The sequence below is a fragment of the Aquarana catesbeiana genome, linkage group LG05 (assembly GCF_042186555.1).
Source record: "Aquarana catesbeiana isolate 2022-GZ linkage group LG05, ASM4218655v1, whole genome shotgun sequence".
Classification (NCBI taxonomy): domain Eukaryota; kingdom Metazoa; phylum Chordata; class Amphibia; order Anura; family Ranidae; genus Aquarana; species Aquarana catesbeiana.
This window is the reverse complement of record NC_133328.1, coordinates 205407738-205425241: the sequence shown is the minus strand read 5'-3', so window position 1 is coordinate 205425241 and position 17504 is coordinate 205407738. Positions and strand designations below refer to the sequence as shown.

The window sequence follows — 17504 nt, the reverse complement described above, 5'->3', positions numbered from 1 at the left end:
GTCTAGAATCTGCTGCAGCAATAATTGCATTTATAAAGCAAAAAAAAAATGAAATTGTCCCTGCAAGCTGCCTTTATTTTGCCCAGCAACAGCTGGGGAGCCAGTGCGTATGATGATGACACAATTTAGTGCACTGGGAACAAGATTAGAGACTTTTTGGATACATCCTGGTGTCACTTTGTATAGAAGTAACGGTGCATAAAAATTGGTCTTTGGTTGTCGGTGGCGCCTTCCCACCGTGATCCTATAGAGGTACTCTTGATGAAAGCAAGAATTGGCCTTGCTGTAAAAAATTGCAATGATATGCACCTGTCAAACAGGTGCAGAAAAATGACTCTTTGGGTGTCGGGGGCACCTTCCCACCATAACCCTATAGAGGTGCTCTTGATGAAGGCAAAAAAAAATGCAATGATATGCATATGGTTGGTATTTTTGCCACGTTTGATGTGCCTGAGACACAGTTTGCAGATAGCAACAGTGAAATCTGCTGCAGATGTGCTGAAAAAGCCCCAGACAGCTGAGCTTTGGGGAGTGGGCCAGGAGGTAACAGCTGTAGAATGTGATAGAATAGAGTGGCTGACTCTCTACTTTTTCTTGAAGTCGGCCTCCTTGGGGCTGTGCCGTCTCACCTTCAGTTTCTCCTCTGCTCTATCTGGCACCCAAGTCGCATCAGTGACATCCTCATCATCATCATCTTCATCATTACTCATTACCACTGGAGACAACTTGCAAATACGCTGCGGCTTGGGTAACCTGAATGTCAATTTGTCTACCAGTGTTCCTCCCTCTCTCTAGGCTCATGTTCCTGTCATCCTCAACCTCAGAACCAACATCTGAATCCAGTAATGGCTGGGCATTATCAAGGAGCAAGTCGCTGACGCTGTGGTAAAATAACTCAGCTGACTCCTCAATGGCTGATGCTGGGGCTAGGGCAGGAATAGATGTGGACAAGGGAGCCAGGTTTATCCACTTGGGCAACTGCAGGGGACTGCACACTTGAATCTGCTTGCGTGACAAAGGATGAGGAGGATGAGGAAGGTTTAGTAAGCTAGTCCACCACCACCTCTGCATGCTGTTGCTGGATAGCATGGGCAAACTCACTAAACAGAGGAAATGATGCCCTGCCCGAGGACTAACCATCACGTCCACCTTTGCCTGTGGACAATTTGTTACTGGCCCTCTTACAGTGCCAATGGAATGTCTGCCTCTTCTTGTTGTCCACCCAGACATTATTGGGAGGGAGGGGGCGGTGCTTATAAGCAACTGTAAAGAAGAAGTTTAAATCTGTATGTAGATGCACTTTAATCAATGTAAAGAGGTGTTTGATGCACATTAATTTGAGTACTCACACTACACAGACACACTCCACGGATACACTATAATATGCTGCAATATAAAATGCGCCAAACGTACAGTGACGCACAGAACTATATGGCGTTGAACTGGCAGTAACACACACAGAACTATAGGGCGTTAAACTGGCAGTAACGCACAGAACTATATGGCGTCAAACTGGCAGTAACGCACACACAACTATATGGCGTTAAACTGGCAGTAACACAATCAAATAGACGGTGTTCAACCGTCACTACACTGACGCTATCTAAACTGTCCCTACTCTAGCTATACACTAATGTAAAGATTACTGACACAGTCTCACTACACTACACTGAAACTATCTGAGCTGCCCCTACTCTAGCTGCACACTATGCAAAGCTGAATGATGGTCCTCCTCACTACACTCACACTATCCCTAGACTGACACTAAACTAATATTCTACACTGACAATTGAAGCAAAATAGCACAGTATAGCACACCAACTAACTAATAGCACTGAACAGAGCCCTGTTCCATCTCTCTCCATGCCAAAATCACACTGAAAATTGCTGCCATTGAAAGAATATTTTTATACTGTGGGGTGGGAATGAGCCATGATTAAATAAAGTCATGATGACAGTGTCCAATCATGTCTCTGACAGTGCTCTGTGCCCTGATTAGCTGAAGCTTTCACTGCTTCAGCCAATCAGGGCTTGCAATGCACTGTTCAGCGCCGCAATGCATTGTGGTCGGTTCGGGGGACCAAACAAATGGTCGAACAACCCGTACGTTCGGCTGTTCATCACAGGCAACACAGCAAGGCTGTACATAAGGAACTTATTTTTTTCAAGGCGCCGCTATATAGTCAATAAATAATGTACAGTATATGTTAATAGTCAATATGAACATCTAGAATATATATTGTATATGCTACAGTCACAAAATAATTCATTCTTTCTTCTATTCCAGATCCTTGGTTTCTATCCTCATCATTCCCATTCAAGTATAGATTAACAAGTTGCGTTTCTTAATAAATGTTTTGAGTGAAGTTCAGTGTCCTTTATGCAGAATTAACATAATCAACTATTCATATAATCTATTGCCTTCATGGACAAATGCTGCATTTAGGATTGTCACAGTTATCTATCACTGATCGCACACAAAGGAAATTTTGTGATATTTTCCAAATGATTTGACTATAATTTGTTTTTACCTAAAAACATGGCAATTCAGCTGGGGTGTGTATAGGTTAGTTAGATGTTAACAACACCTTCAGAACCTACAGAGATAAATATATATCTACAGGGCACATTCGATTTACACACTAACAATAAGGTGGACTGGGATTTTCTCCTTTTTTAAATGCATTCATATATATGTAAAAGAGGCAAAATGACCTAATGGGAAGTATCTTCTAACACTTTGTTTACATGAACTGACTTCAATGTTTAAAAGACAAAAGAGATATATTTGTATACATGTGGTCATGAAAATTATATATATATATATATATATATATATATATATATATTTTTTTTTTTTTTTTTTTTTAATTAATTATTTTAAAAAGAAAGCTGTCCAAAATGCATTACTGTGTGTTAGGTGAAAGGTGGTCAGGGTCAACAGCCTAGGTGCACTGTTACCATAACAGGCGTCCAGAATACTAATGTTGAGAGCTCATGGCAATTTTGGGAAAAAATATAAAATATGGCCCCTCCTTTTCACAGTGGACTGTGCTCTCCATGTTGAGGTCATTGAGACCAGGTAAAGGCACTTCCACAATTTCTAAGTTACTTTTCCAGGAGCCTAATGCAGGCCATACATGGGTTGAATTCCGAACGAATCGCTTTCGAAAATCAGAAATTTGGTGTGTTCTGTGATCCGATGGTGCCACCATTGATTTTGAAATTCACCCAACCAAGCCTTCAATTTTACCTTGCTACAGAAAAGATTTTTCGTGGCTGGGAATTTTCTTTTCTTTCTTTTCTTTCCAGGTCTTTTCTTTCCATAATGTTTTCAATTATATTTCTCACACGATTCTCTCATCATTGATTAGAGATTTGTTAGTTTTTCAAAACATTTCCAACATGGCAGATGGAAATTCGATGACTGCATGAAAATTGGTTGTTGCTGCGGGCCCACTAATGGTTCGAAATTTGAACGAAAATTCTTAGTTCCGATTTTCAAAAAAAAATTCTTTTGGAATTCTACCGGCCGGCTTAACTTTGGCCATTGTGCTTCATAGATCTTTCCATTCAAAAAACATCTCATGACCAACTGCGTCTTCCAACAAAGATAAGACATCCCTGCATCACCAACCCCTTTTATCTATGAGTCGGAGGGTTTAAATTCTGTCCCCACCGTACTCAGAATGCAGAAACCATTTTCAAACAGAATTTAATTTCTATACTAAGAAATCTGTTTTAAGCTTGTTTTTTTATTTCTATATTATTAAACTAAATTTGTGAATAGAGAGGTGTCTAAAATCAGATTTTTCTTTTACATGTAAACTAGCATGAACATATGGAAGATTAAATGATTTTTAAACTAAATTCTCGATAACTGGGTCACAGGTAACTTTTTTCTGGTTAACAGAAAATTTCTTGGAATTTCCATCATTTCTTAGCATGAAGCGGGCAGCTTTATTTATGCAAGGCACACACGATTTGTCCTTGCAGCCTCTGGCTATCAGCCCTAAAGCAAAACACTGCTAAAAAAAAAAAAAAAAAAATCAATCTTAACTTTCTCAGCAGAAGAAATGTAAAGGCAAGAATGCAAAAACCTGCTTGCAGCACAGTGAATAGCCGAAAAAATATTTTAAAAGTACTAAATACAAGCATTGTGGAAACAGTTATATTTGCAAGCAAATTAATAAATGTATACAATTAGAAACCATTCTTCTGTAATTATAGAATTTACTTGTAAATAGTAAAATAGTCAGTCCACCCAAAACAAATTCATCTGTTAGGTACATGTTGTAGAGTTTGGTCAACTAGTAGTTTCTTGGAGCACTTGCAGACTCTGTGGGTAAAAAGGGATTCAACTTTTCCTCTTGGATATCAAAAGGTGATTATATTATAAAAGAAAAGTGCAACATGAGGTGTAGGGTGAGGTGGATGGGAACAGAATCAGTACCTTATAGCAAGGATATTCTGCTGCTTGATTCCCAAGAGAAATAAGAGGACAGCAGATCATTTATCTCACAAAACTTTACCTACAGCTGAAATATCACGTTGGGTAGACCCATAAAGCACAACTCTGTTTTATATTGTATTGGATAAGGGGAGGAAGGGTTAGGACCCTGAATTATGTTTTACTACTGTGCTTATACCCATTGTACAGACTTCACAAGTGAGGAAAAATCTACCCAACAGAGACATAGCAACAACAAAAAAGGTAATATAGGCCAGCCAACATGAACAAACCTTCTTGCTGGAGTTGAACTTTAGCCTAGGTTCACACTGAATGCGGGTTAGAAATCATGCAAGTTCAGCTGAACTCGCACGATTTCAAACCGGCAATGAAGTCCGACTTCAGGGGTGATTTGTCAGACATCTGTGCATGTTCATGCACAGATCTCTATTCAAATTGCCCCCAAAGTCACCAAAAGTAGTACAGGAACTACTTTTGGGAATTGGTGAGGCGCCGCAAAGTCGGCGTTGCACCATTTCAGAAGGTGCCCATTGCCGGCAATAGCCGCCGATTCGACATGTCAAATCATATGCTAAAATCGCCCAATGTGAACGTGGGCTTAAACATATTTACAACTGGATTAGGTCTCATTGACAAGCTGTCAGGTACTACACACATCCTCTAATCAGCACGTGAGCAATAAGGTAATCTCTGTGTTTCGTGGCATTGATTTTCTACCTGGATTGTCATTCGGGTTCTGACATAGGCATATCTTCTGGATTTCGTCTGTCCGTTGTTTCATGCGCTACCTAACCAATAGCCTCCATTTCTTTTGTCCCCAGACTCAAGCTGTCTGCTAAGTGATTCTGCCAAAATGTTGCCTACTCTGACCAATGCTTGTTTCATGGACTTCTACTCTGCCCGTCAATGATATACAATATTACAAAGCCAAATCTGTGCTTCCTTGACTCCTTGTGAAGACATGACACACCTAATAGTGCCTTCCTTGAGTTCTGTATGACAGCTGCCCAAGCATCTCTAACTTAGCTACTGAAGGATTATTAATATGAGCGATAGTTGTGTAAAAATGCATGTTTGCATTGCGTGAACTTTCCTGCTTGTGTCTACGTAGAGGGGAGGTGGAACACCGCAGATACCAGCCTATCACAAGAGGTAAAAGAAAATGCTAAAAAATTGGGAAAATCCATTGCAGCCAATTTATTCTTCTCTTTAGCAGGTTTGGGCACCAGCCATTGATGGCCATCAGGACGCAGAGGGATTGATTTACTAAATGCAGAAAGCCTTCACGTTGCAATGAATTTACACTTTGCAAAGCAATTTACCCTTATGTTTCACACTGGTGCGCTTTTGTTGCGCTTTTTCAGGTACAAAAAAAGCACATGGAAACTATTCCCTATTAAATCCTATGGAACGGACCACCCTGCAGGTGCTCTGCGCTTTGAAAAGTGCTGCGTGCTCCATTGAGTTACAATGGAAGGTGGCTTTTTGGTGCTACTCTTTCAGTAAAATAATATTTCCTAAGATTAGTTTTGAATTTTCTGCCTGTTAGGTCAAGGTAATTTTCCAGTGTTTTGCATCTTAACTTTATATTGAAAACTTCACATTGAGTTATATCCTATGCCGGTTACTTGCTTAGTGAAAGATTATTGGTTTTTATTACAATAACTACTGCTTTACTTTTATTTTTTTCATCATCAGCACAAAAGGTACTCTTCAATAAGCACACTGAGGCGGCACAGAATGTCCTTATCACCTCAGAATGATAAAGAAAAAAAACATAAAGTATATGTTACAGATCCTAATTTGGTCTGTTTCATACCTTTTCAAACTGTCATAGAAGAGAAAAGGCTGAACTAATATACTTAAAATCAGCTGGTAATAGCGCTGGCTACTTCAAAGCAGAGCCGCGACACTGAGTAACAAACATTTTCATAGAAGAGACATGAATGCCCAGCGGAGTTATTGAATTTCATGGTAAGTTTTAAACTACAGTTTTCTGCATATATTCCTTTAGGCCAACATATGTTCTATCTCCACTAATATCTACAAACTGGTCAAGTTTTCTTTGTTTGGTTTGGTTCACCTGAACTTGGAAATTTATAGCATCTTAAAGTGTTACATAAAACATTTACGTTTTTAAATAGTGTGATTAGGGGTAGAATCGCTGTCAGGTTTACACTATTGTTGTGTCCCAACTGGAGACATTCTCTTCATATCCTACCAAGGTCATCACCTCAATGGAGACAGCATAGAGGTTTTAACCATTCTCCATACAAAAAAAACATTTTTTTTGAATGGAATTGTCCATTATAGTATAGGATTACTTCTAATCCCCTTTTTAGAATTCAAACTAGCTTTGGATTTAGTAATTAATAGGCAAGGTAAATTGCCCATTTTATTTCCTTTTTTGCACATTTTGTCTGTGTTAACCTCAGACCTTGGTTACCACACAACAGTCCTTCTTGACCCCCTACCAACCCTGGCATGCATCTGGCAAACAGGAAGGCTGGGGTAGCAATGTGTTGGCGTAGAAGGGAGAATGTCTAGGACAGCCTCACTTAACCTTTTCAATATGGAGAAACCTTTGAAATAACATTATAGTTTCAGAGAACCCCTGATAATAATTAATAGATCTACAGCTCACAGTACAATAGCGTGATGTTAACTAGGAGAATGGTCTTTACATTTATAGTCATTGGAAAAATGAAAAGAATCCCCACTTACAGATAGCTAAAAAGATAATTGTTGTCAGTGGATACTTATCTGGGAGACTTATCTGGGAGACAGAAACTGTTCATAGGTCAAGGAACCCCCAGTAACCTCTGGAGGAACCCTAGGGTTCCATAGAACCCTGGTTGGGAAAGGCTGGTCTTGAAGGACGAAGCTGTTGTGAGGTAGCTGAGAGATTCAAACACAACAGTACAGAAGCCTTGAGAAAAAAAATGTTACGGTTACAGCAGGGTTTTAATGCTCTACTTCTTGTAATGCAGGCCAGTTTAAACCCCAAAAAACAAGGTTATAAATACACTTAAAAAACAAGAGCCCCTGCTTTTTTCAGCTCTATTACGAACCAAAGCAGGATCCTTGCAGGAGTTGCTTGTGGATTGCCTTACTCAGGGTACCATTAAAATGACACACTCACAAAAGTTCACTTTAGCCACGTAATGTATTTTGCATGGGCCATGAATCTGGGTTTGGACCATCCAGTAATTCTTTAATTCCTCAAAGCACTTAAGAGTAATTTACAAAGCATATAATCACAATTCAGGAAGGTCAATGTCTTCTAGGGACTCATAATTCACTTTAGCAACAGCTAATGTATCTTTGAACTTTCAGTAAAGGTCTACAAATGAAATAAAACTTAAAACAAATATCTTTTTTTACTCAGGTTGTGCTGGGCATAACAAGCAAGTGCTTTCAAGCATCTATGTCAAAGATTCTTAAAAATTAACTTCCCAAAATGCTAGAAAATCTCTTCAGTTCATAAAGGATTGCTCCCCCTTCTCTACAGCACTGAAAAAGATCCGTTCACCATACATAAAAGCAATTAAACGTTTTTTTCAACTGCGTAATAATAATACTTATTAAAGGGCTAATATGCCCACTAATCTAGGCCTACACTGCTTGCAAGTTTTGTTCAAATGAATCACTGCTCAGTATGAGTTGCACATGAAATATTCAGAGTTGTCAACGTCAGGAAAAGTAGTAATGGCGCATATTCTACGGTCTTGACAGGAAGGGAGAGGTCTGCTACAGAATTTTTTATTTTTTTTTTTTATTTTATTTCGATACACATTCCAAGAAAACACCATCGGAGGTACTTTATAACCAGAGCAACCCTTTTGAAGTGATATTAAACAAGAACTGCAACTATAATTCGTTTCTACTTTTCAAAAGAATGCGTAAAGTTCACCACGCTAGCCTGAGAAAAAAATGCATTTACTGAGAGTTGTGGCAAATGTGGTTACAGATGAGAACGAAGCAATAAACAGTGCTCACCATAGATCATTTCCTTCATCACAATCACCTTCTGAGTGTGGCTTATAACAACTTTGTCTGTTAGGTGTAATACTAACACCTCTTTGAGAAACCTTTATCAAAATTTCAGCATTAACAGTAACCAGAATATTCTAAACCAGCCTATCTCAACCCTTTTTTTAACACTGAGGAATTCTGTTAATAACTGGTCTTAGGGAGCCACTAATATTTAATAATCAACAACTCATGGTTCATTAGTGTGATGGGCAATAGGAAGAATTTTCCATACATTTGTGGTCAGCAAGGAGACTCCCTCATTACAGACAGCCAAAAAGATCATTAGCCCACACTTTGGAATCGCGCTACTTCAGCGCAATGTCAAAGCAGAAGATCAGTGCCACTTGCACCTGATTTCATTGCAGCTTGCGACTTCATTTAACAGAAGTCTATGAAACCCCCAAAAAGTAGTGCAGGAATCTTTTTCAAAGTCTCTGTGTCTTCAACGATTTCAACGGTTCTACAGCCTAAAATGGGGTGCGACTTTTAATGCGATTTTGAACTGTCAACTTGCATGACAAATTGCAGTAGTGTGAACAAGGACTTATGGCGTGTACACACGAGCGGAATGTCTGACAGAAAAAGTCCGACGGTAGCTTTTCATCGTATATTCCGATCGTGTGTATGCCTAGTTGGACTTTATATGTTGGAAATTCTGACGGACCTAGAAAGAGAACATGTTCTAAATTTTTCTGACGGAAGCAATTCCTATCGGGAAAACTGATCGTCTGTATGCTGTTCCGACGTACCAAAAACAACGCATGCTCTTAAGCAAGTACGAGACGGAAGCTATTGGCTACTGGCTATTGAACTTCCGTTTTCTAGTCCCGTCATACGTGTTGTACGTCAACGCGTTCTGGACGATCTGAATTTGGTGTGACCATGTGTATGCAAGACAGCTTGAATTCCATCAGAACTCCATAGGAAAAACCTTCAGAGTTTATTCCGACGGGAAAACCGGTCGTGTGTACAGGGCATTAGTGTCTGTGGTTACTTGTCCGAGAGGCAGAAATTACTCCCCTAGCAATCTTTGAATGGAACCCTGGTTAAAAAAAGGCTGACCTGGGGTTGCAGAGACCACGGTACACTCTTACATTTGTGGTGGGAGTGTCCTATGATAGTACCAGACGTTGGACAGACGTTACAGCTCAGATTAAAGAAATCCTTGGCCCTGATATTACCTACTCTACTATACATTCTTCTGCACATCCCTCCCATACCGATTAGTCAATATAAAAAGAGCGTGCTGCCCCACTTGTTGAACGCAGCCAAACGGTTGCTACCAATCTATTGGAAGAGAGCACAAATTCCTGGATGGGAGAATTGGGTGTGTAGGGTAAATGGGATCAAGGGGGCTGAGGACTGTATTGTGACTTGTAAAGGCACCTGAGATCGTTTCACCAGCACTTGGGCTCCATGGTTGGATTATACTCGTGATTCAGTCCAAGTATCCTCCAGTTTAGATTTGGCGTTGTTGGAACTGGCGGAACTATCTCCCAGACAGCATATTCCACCCCAAGAGTAGCAAGCCAGGATCTATTCATAGTGGTGGATGTGGTACCGATCAATGGCTCCTCTTATTATGTAGGATCCCAACTGTAATTGGTGGTGGCAGGCTTGGCGCAGACGACAATATCATCTGCGAGACATAAGATATGATCCCAACTTTTTTTCCTCTTTTTCTTCCAACTAATTCTTTACTTTCACTACATTTTCTCATATTTTGAACTTTGGTTTATATGTTTCCTTATGTATGTTTTAAACCAACAAATAGTACTACTGTTTTGCCGCTATAGAGGAGACTTACCTATGGTGAGTATGACACTGTTTTCTCTCCCCTTGGTGTCTCAAGTGTGCTTTTCTGTGGTTCTGACCTGGGTGTAGTGTCGGGGGAGGTTAGCTGGAGGCGATCATAGTCCCCCTCCTCTGATATGTGACCTGGGCGGGAGCCATGTTGCAGTTATGCAGCTTTCTCATTGGACTGGGCTTGCCTAAGACCGTTGATATATTCTTTAGCTGAGAACTTATAATAATGTCAGTCGGTTTTAATATTGCAGACGTCGCCCCAAGTTCCCAAAGAAGTGAACTTCAGAGCTAGGTAAGACACATAACTGCTCAACTTCTATGTTCTATTTGTGTTCTACCTCTTTTGCTGAATATCTTAAAAGTACATGTCGTTTTTAAGCTGATGTTCTTGAATCTCGGAAAATGTTTGTCATGAAATGTGATTTTGTTCTAAATAAAGAATATATTAAAAAAAAAAGGCTGACCTGTAAAAGCCTTCCTTGTGTAGACATCCAAAAGACATTGAAAAACACTGCAAGCAAGCATTTGAAATACTAAATTTTCTTTGATTTTACCTGCAATTTTTTAAGTTGGCGACAGTCTCTTAAAAGAAACCTCTTAAAAACAAATATGAAAATTGCCACTACGAACTTGTTGTTAAAGGTGCAAACTCCAGAGCTATCATAATTTACAGCATCCATTCAGACACCAGTTCCTGTTCCTAACACTATTGTTCTGGCTTAGAAAGTAATGATTGGATCAGCATGGCAGCCTCTATACTTACCCAATATTTACTTTAAAACCCATTCACACTCCAGTACCAGCAATATCCTTGAATTAACACAAGCACATTTACATGTTTTGCCATGTATTTTTTAAACGCACTGCATTGCATTTCTCTTGCGTTGATGCACATTATTTACATGTATTTTTCCAGTCACGTTGCTTTTTCAGGGAAGCCTACCTTCACCTAAAAACTGTACTTAGGTCATCTCCATCGGATCATTCCCTGCAGCTATTACCTTTTGTACCAACATCCTTCCCCCCTTTAGATTGTAAGCTCCATTCCTTCTGTATTGAATGGTGTTGTCATTTTACTGTCCCCCCCTTTAAAGAGCTGCACAAACTGTTGGCGCTATATAAATCCTGTATAATAATAATAATAGGGATAAAGAGGTTTGGGACCTCACAGAGGACCTTACAAGGAGGCATAATAACACAGTATTAAACAATTTCTTCAAAAATAGATTACAGGGCCATTAAAGTGGAGGTCCAGCCACCACTGCAAAAATTAAAAGCCAGCTGCTGCACATACTGCAGCTGCTGACTTTTAATAATCGGAAACTTACCTGTCCTGGAGTCAAGCATTGTCGGCACCGCAGCTGATTTTTCCATCAGCTGCCGGGTGCCGTCGCCTCCATTGTGAGTGAGGAAACCCGGCAGTGTAGCCTTATGGCTTTACACCGGGAACCCTACTGCGCATGTGCGATGTGCCGCTCCTCTCTCCTATTGGCCCTGCGGCCGGGGAAGGAGCCCCGCGGTGACGTCAATACCCGCGGCTGAGGCGACAGCATACATGTGAAAGACTGGTATTCTGTCCCCCCCCCCCCCGAAAGGTGCCAAATGTGGAAGCGGAGGGGGGAAGGAGTACAATGAGTGGAAGGATGGAACTCCGCTTTAAGCAATTGACGTGTATGGATTATTTTTGGAGAATAAAGATATTTAGTGTCGCTTTAACCACTTGCCAACCACACTATAGCCGAAAGACGGCTACAGCGTGGTCGTCCAGTTCTGGGAGCGCGTCCATGGACCGCACTATGTGATCGTTTTGTCATTTGGACAGAGCTGATCAATAATCGGGGTAAAGGGCCAAAGTGGCCCTTTACCATGTAATCAGCTGTGTCCAATCACAGCTGATCAAATGTACCCAGACTTCTTGGTTATCGGTAGTCCTTTGCGCCCATGCTGTGTCCGTGTGCGGAAAGGAGACCCGATAACTGGCAAGGCTGTCAGTTCATTGCTTACACTGATAGTTAGGGCACTGATCATTAATGCCCTGATTATCAATGCAGCCCCATCAGTGAACATTAGCGCAGATCAATGCAGCTCTTCAGTGTACATCAGTGCTGCCCATCAGTGCAGCCTCATCATTCCCCTACAGTGCAGCCTGTCAGCGCCCATCAGTGCAGCCTCATCATTCCCCTACAGTGCAGCCTGTCAGCGCCCATCAGTGCAGCCTCATCATTCCCCTACAGTGCAGCCTGTCAGCGCCCATCTGTGCAGCTTCATCATTCCCCTACAGTGAAGCCTGTTAGCGCCCATCAGTGCAGCCTCATCATTCCCCTACAGTGAAGCCTGTCAGCGCCTATCAGTGCAGCCTCATCATTCCCGTACAGTGCAGCCTGTCAGCGCCTATCAGTGCAGCCTCATCATTCCCCTACAGTGAAGCCTGTCAGCGCCTATGAGTGCAGCCTCATCATTCCCCTACAGTGCAGCCTGTCAGCATCCATCAGTGCAGCCTCATCATTCCCCTACAGTGCAGCCTGTCAGCGTCCATCAGTGCAGCCTCATCATTCCCCTACAGTGCAGCCTGCCAGTGCCCATCAGTGCAGCCTCATCAGTGCACATCAGTGAAGAAGAAAAAGTAATCATTTGTAAACCTTTATGACAGAAACTAAGAAAACTTTTTTTTTTTTCAAAATTTTTGGTCTTTTTTCATTTATTTCGCTAAAAATTGAAAACCCAGTGGTGATGAAATACCACCAAAAGAAAACTCTATCTGTGATAAAAAATGTCATATGGGTACAGTGTTGCATGACCGCACAATCATTTAAAGTGTGACAGCTGGAAATTGGCCTGGGCAGGAAGGGGCTGAAAGTGCCTGGTATTGAAGTGGTTAAAGAAGGGATAGCTGAAATAAAATGTTTTAAATTTCCAAGAGGCAAATACATTTCTAAGTAATAAAGTATAGAGACTGAGTACAACATCAACACATTTCTATAACATAAGAACAAAAAAAGTTGGTTGGTTGTCTAATTTTTGAGAAGGAAATGAGCCGTTTTACATGCTGAAAGAACACGACATGACACAACCAATGACATGACCAACCATGGCATGGCTGGAGAGGATTACAGAAAAGTACCTTGCATTCTCTAAGACGCATCCAGAGATTAAGGACACGGCACAACTTCCTCTTCTTCTTACTGCTGGTGCTTCCTCAATCATAGGATATCAGTGTGTCCTATTGTTCTCTACTAGGTCAGCTTCCTGCACATTGTTCAGCATGCAGCAGCCACACAAACTTTTCTGTAACAAGATATTTGACCTAGAAACATAGTGGACAGTTTTTTTTTTTTTTTCCACAGTGTTTACTGTATTCTAGATTTCATTTTTACCTCTGCTCACAGTTGCTCGTGGTCTTTATAGCTTTTATGCATACAAAAATGTTGAATATTTTACCACTCTACTATTACCTGTCACAACAGCAGACATCCCAATGTGCAAAAACTCATTTCAGGGAGGTGGCGCTTTGCCCCAGGGCAAAATATTTTTAAAATCACTTTTTCAATATTTTTTCCCAGTGCTTCTAGGGAAGGGGGTGGGGGTGGGTGGTATGTGGCAGTGGGCGGTGTCTTTTTTTATTTTTAATAATTGATTTTTTTACAATTTTTTTTTCTTTTCCACAATGCTTTTTTGGGGGGAGGGGGTTGGGGCAGTGGACATTGTTGGTAGGGCAGGGAAGAGTGGTGTCAGTAGTTTTATTTTATTTTCTTTTTTTACACTTTTTCATTTTTTAGAATTTTTTTACAATAATTTTTTTTATATTTTTTGGGGGGTTTTGGTGAGATGTCGGGGGTCAAAATAGACCCCCGACATCTCCCCTTTGAGACAGACAAAGGGACAGAGGACACAGGTTCCCCAGTCCCTTTCTCAGCACTAAAGATGAATGAACAGGACACAGAGGCTCCTGTTCATTCATAAACTGAGCAGACACAGTTTACTCTGCTCAGTTATCACAGGAGTGATCTCGCTCACTGTGTCCAATTTCAAGAAGTCCCCCCCCCCCCCCCCCATCTGGTGGGAGAGGAGAGGAGGGGAGTGGGCTGCGGGGGATGAGGGGGGGCAGAGAACAGTAGCGGCTGAGGAGAGCACGGGGGCTAGAGGAGAACGGGGGGGGGGGGGCAGAGGAGGACATGGAGGGGGCTGGGGGAGCAGCACACAGGGAACAGCAGGGAATGAACGGTGCTGCGGAGAACTGCTGTGAGCATCGATCTCCCTGTATAGCTTTTTAGACGACAGCCGCAGGAAAGAAGGAGAAGTGGCTGTCAGCTAAAAATCTATACAAAGCAGATCAGTGTTCACAGCTGTTCCCCGCCGGACAGATCATTCCCGGGAGATCGGGAGGTGCTTGCGGGTGTGCGGGAGCCGCAGCAGAAATGCGGGAGACTCCCGCACCTTGCTGGAGACTTGGGATGTCTGCAATAGGCCCATGAAGCTATCATTTAATTTATTTAAAATAGACTTGTCCATTAAGGCCAAGCTCCAGGAAACTTAAAAAATACTCTATTGGGGCAGGGCTGCATCTACATTGCTTGTTTAGATCTAGAGAGCATGGAAAAGTAGATTTCCTTACCCGATCCCCACATTGTCTTCTCCTTCTCCCCCATGCACCACAGTCTAAGGTTCCGCCATCATCAAAACTATGTCTATGTGGTTGTAAACCTCGGAAATGAAATATGAACAAAGCATATCCCTCTAGAGTGTGTACTTGTCTTAATTAAGAGCATGAAGTGTCATTTCTGTCTGCTGTCTTGTTCCTCTGCTATCAGGATGAATCACTTCCGACAAGTTTTACTGACACCAAGAGAATACTGGTGACATGGGAAGGACCTCCAGCTGATTGACAGCCTCGCCTCTGTCCCTGTGTGCTGGGTACAGTGTGTCTCTTCCCTCCAATCAGCTCTCAGACCTCTCCTCACTGAGCTTTTTTTTCAACTCAGAGAAGCTTATAAATTCTACATTTTGAATGAATGTAGAGAAGAGAATACTACAGACTGACAGGTACAACTTATGAGAGATGATTGTTTTCATCTCTGTGTATCACACAAAGGATAGTCCCTTCATTGGGTATATGTAAGAGTTTACAACCACTTTGAGTACTCTTGGTTTTTATTCATGCCTGTCGGGCAAGAATAAAGGGCATAAAGAAGTGGATCTAACTAACAAAAATGCATAGGAATGACACATTTTTGGTGGATAGTAAAATGGGCAAAAAGTACATCTCAGGTCCTCTTATACTGAAAGCACTTCCTCCGATTACATTGTATACTGTGAGCGTCACACAGTGTGCATTAGAAGCCACTGCAAGTCAGATAGAGTCCATCTCATTTCCTGGCTGGAGAACATCCAGCTTTTTTTCCAGCCTGATTTAACCTGCCCCGCCCCTTTCATTCAGTGGAATTCACTTTCAATTATGGAAGCTCTAGGGTGGTCTGCAGGCTAATGCGGTCTGCCTAGGAACATCCACTCCTCCAGACAGACACCCTCTCATCAAAGCGTTTTGATATTCGCGTAACTCCTCCCAAGAGCCAGTTTACTGCTTGCATCAGTGCTGAGGATTCTTGAAAGGAGTCCGGGTGCTGTGGTGTTTTTAGAAAACTATATACAGCACCATGCCACCCCTTCCGCCTGCCATGATCTGCCTGCATTCCATACAGAAGCATAGAGACCCAATGATATTTGTTGGTCTAAAATAAAGTACTGTATGTAATAAAAACAGAAAGGTTTTATTTAAAAATTTAATTTGCATGTTGATAATGGAAGAAAAGAGGAACCAGGGAAGGCAAAACATAACACGGATTAAACTTCAGCTTTAAAGAAATATATTTATTTCTCATTTTGGTTGCAGAAATTCTATAAAAAGCTGTTTTTACTAGATATAGTAAAAGTATTGTTTTGAAACAAAATAGTCATATAGTTATTGTGAAAGCCTTAAGTCGAAAATTCAGCTGTTTCAGCAGGGACTGGCCTAGTTATGATCCATATGTGGGCACCCTGGTTGTACAGAAGTCAATTTAAGGATTGACTTCTGTACAACCAGCCTGTCAGATTTTCCTTGCTTGATCAATGCCACAGGCTTTAGCTGGCAGCGCTGATCAGTGCATTTTTAGAGTAGGGAAGCCTCTCCACTGTCAGAATACAATAACGCAGCGGGTAGGGTGCCTACATAGCCATCGAGTGTGCGGATGGGGGAATCAAGTCTTTTTTTTTTTTTTTTTTGCTCAACCTGCTAATGAACAAAAAAAAAAATGACTAAGCTATGGCCCATTTTAACATCTATTTGTGTTGTGACACACAGCCCTAGATGACCCAGGGAATGGTCAGGACTGGGAAAATGTCTGCTTTATAAGGGTAATCTGGCCAAGGAAAGAGTGGGTGGGTTCCCTGGCCCGTCAACGCACTCCAGGTATCTGGTCAACAGGCAGGGGGCAATAAAAAGGTGGCTGTGGTGCTGCTTCGGGAGCAGAGAAATTTTGTACGTATTCCTGTCTATACTGTAGGGCATGGGTAGGCAGCCTTAAAGAGGTGGAGAGCTATCAAACAACATGGAAGAAGTCAAAGATCACCGGGCACAGTTTTGTCTCCTCACACCCGATTTAAGTCTCTAATTGCAGTACTAACGTGCCGCAAAGGCGTGCATTGCACAGCAATCATGGGTTTAAATCAGGTGGCGAGAAGGCAACATATCGCCCCCTCACTACCTATCAACACACACTAATATCGCTTTTCAGAGGAGCTGCACTTGTGAATGAGACCTTAGTTGCATTCAGCAACAGCACCTTAGGGCTCGTTCGCACGTAAAGTAGGGGGTGACGAAACAGCAGGATATAATAGAAGTCTATGGCTAAGTGCAGCAAACCTGCAGGATATAATAGAAGTCTATAGCTAAGTGTAGCAAACCTGCAGGATATAATAGAAGTCTATAGCTAAGTGTAGCAAACCTGCAGGAAAGCTGCAAGTACACTGCACTGCACCCGCAATGTGGGTAAGCCGCAGCACATCCGTGTGAAAGCAGCCCTACACTATTATGCCCAGTATATTGTTTCATACTGACCTGAGGATCTCTTCTTTCCTGTTGCTGGCACCACTCTGGAGACCTCTAGCCATAGGCGTCGCCAGGGGGTGGCTATTGAGGCTGTATCCCCGAATCTGG

At 41.7% G+C, this 17504-nt stretch overlaps 1 protein-coding gene across 3 annotated transcripts in view; it reads right to left on the bottom strand.

Annotated features, from left to right (window-relative positions):
• Nucleotides 1-17504, bottom strand: part of ELMO1 (engulfment and cell motility 1) — a 546685-nt gene that overhangs the window by 494123 nt on the left and 35058 nt on the right. Inside the window, exon 2 of one of the 3 annotated variants that reach the window (XM_073630503.1) lies at nucleotides 13434-13616. The exons of the other annotated variants lie outside the window; for them this stretch is intronic. The gene's annotated coding sequence lies outside the window, so the exon portion shown is untranslated. The remainder of the gene's footprint in view (nucleotides 1-13433; nucleotides 13617-17504) is intronic. 3 annotated transcript variants of the gene reach the window in all.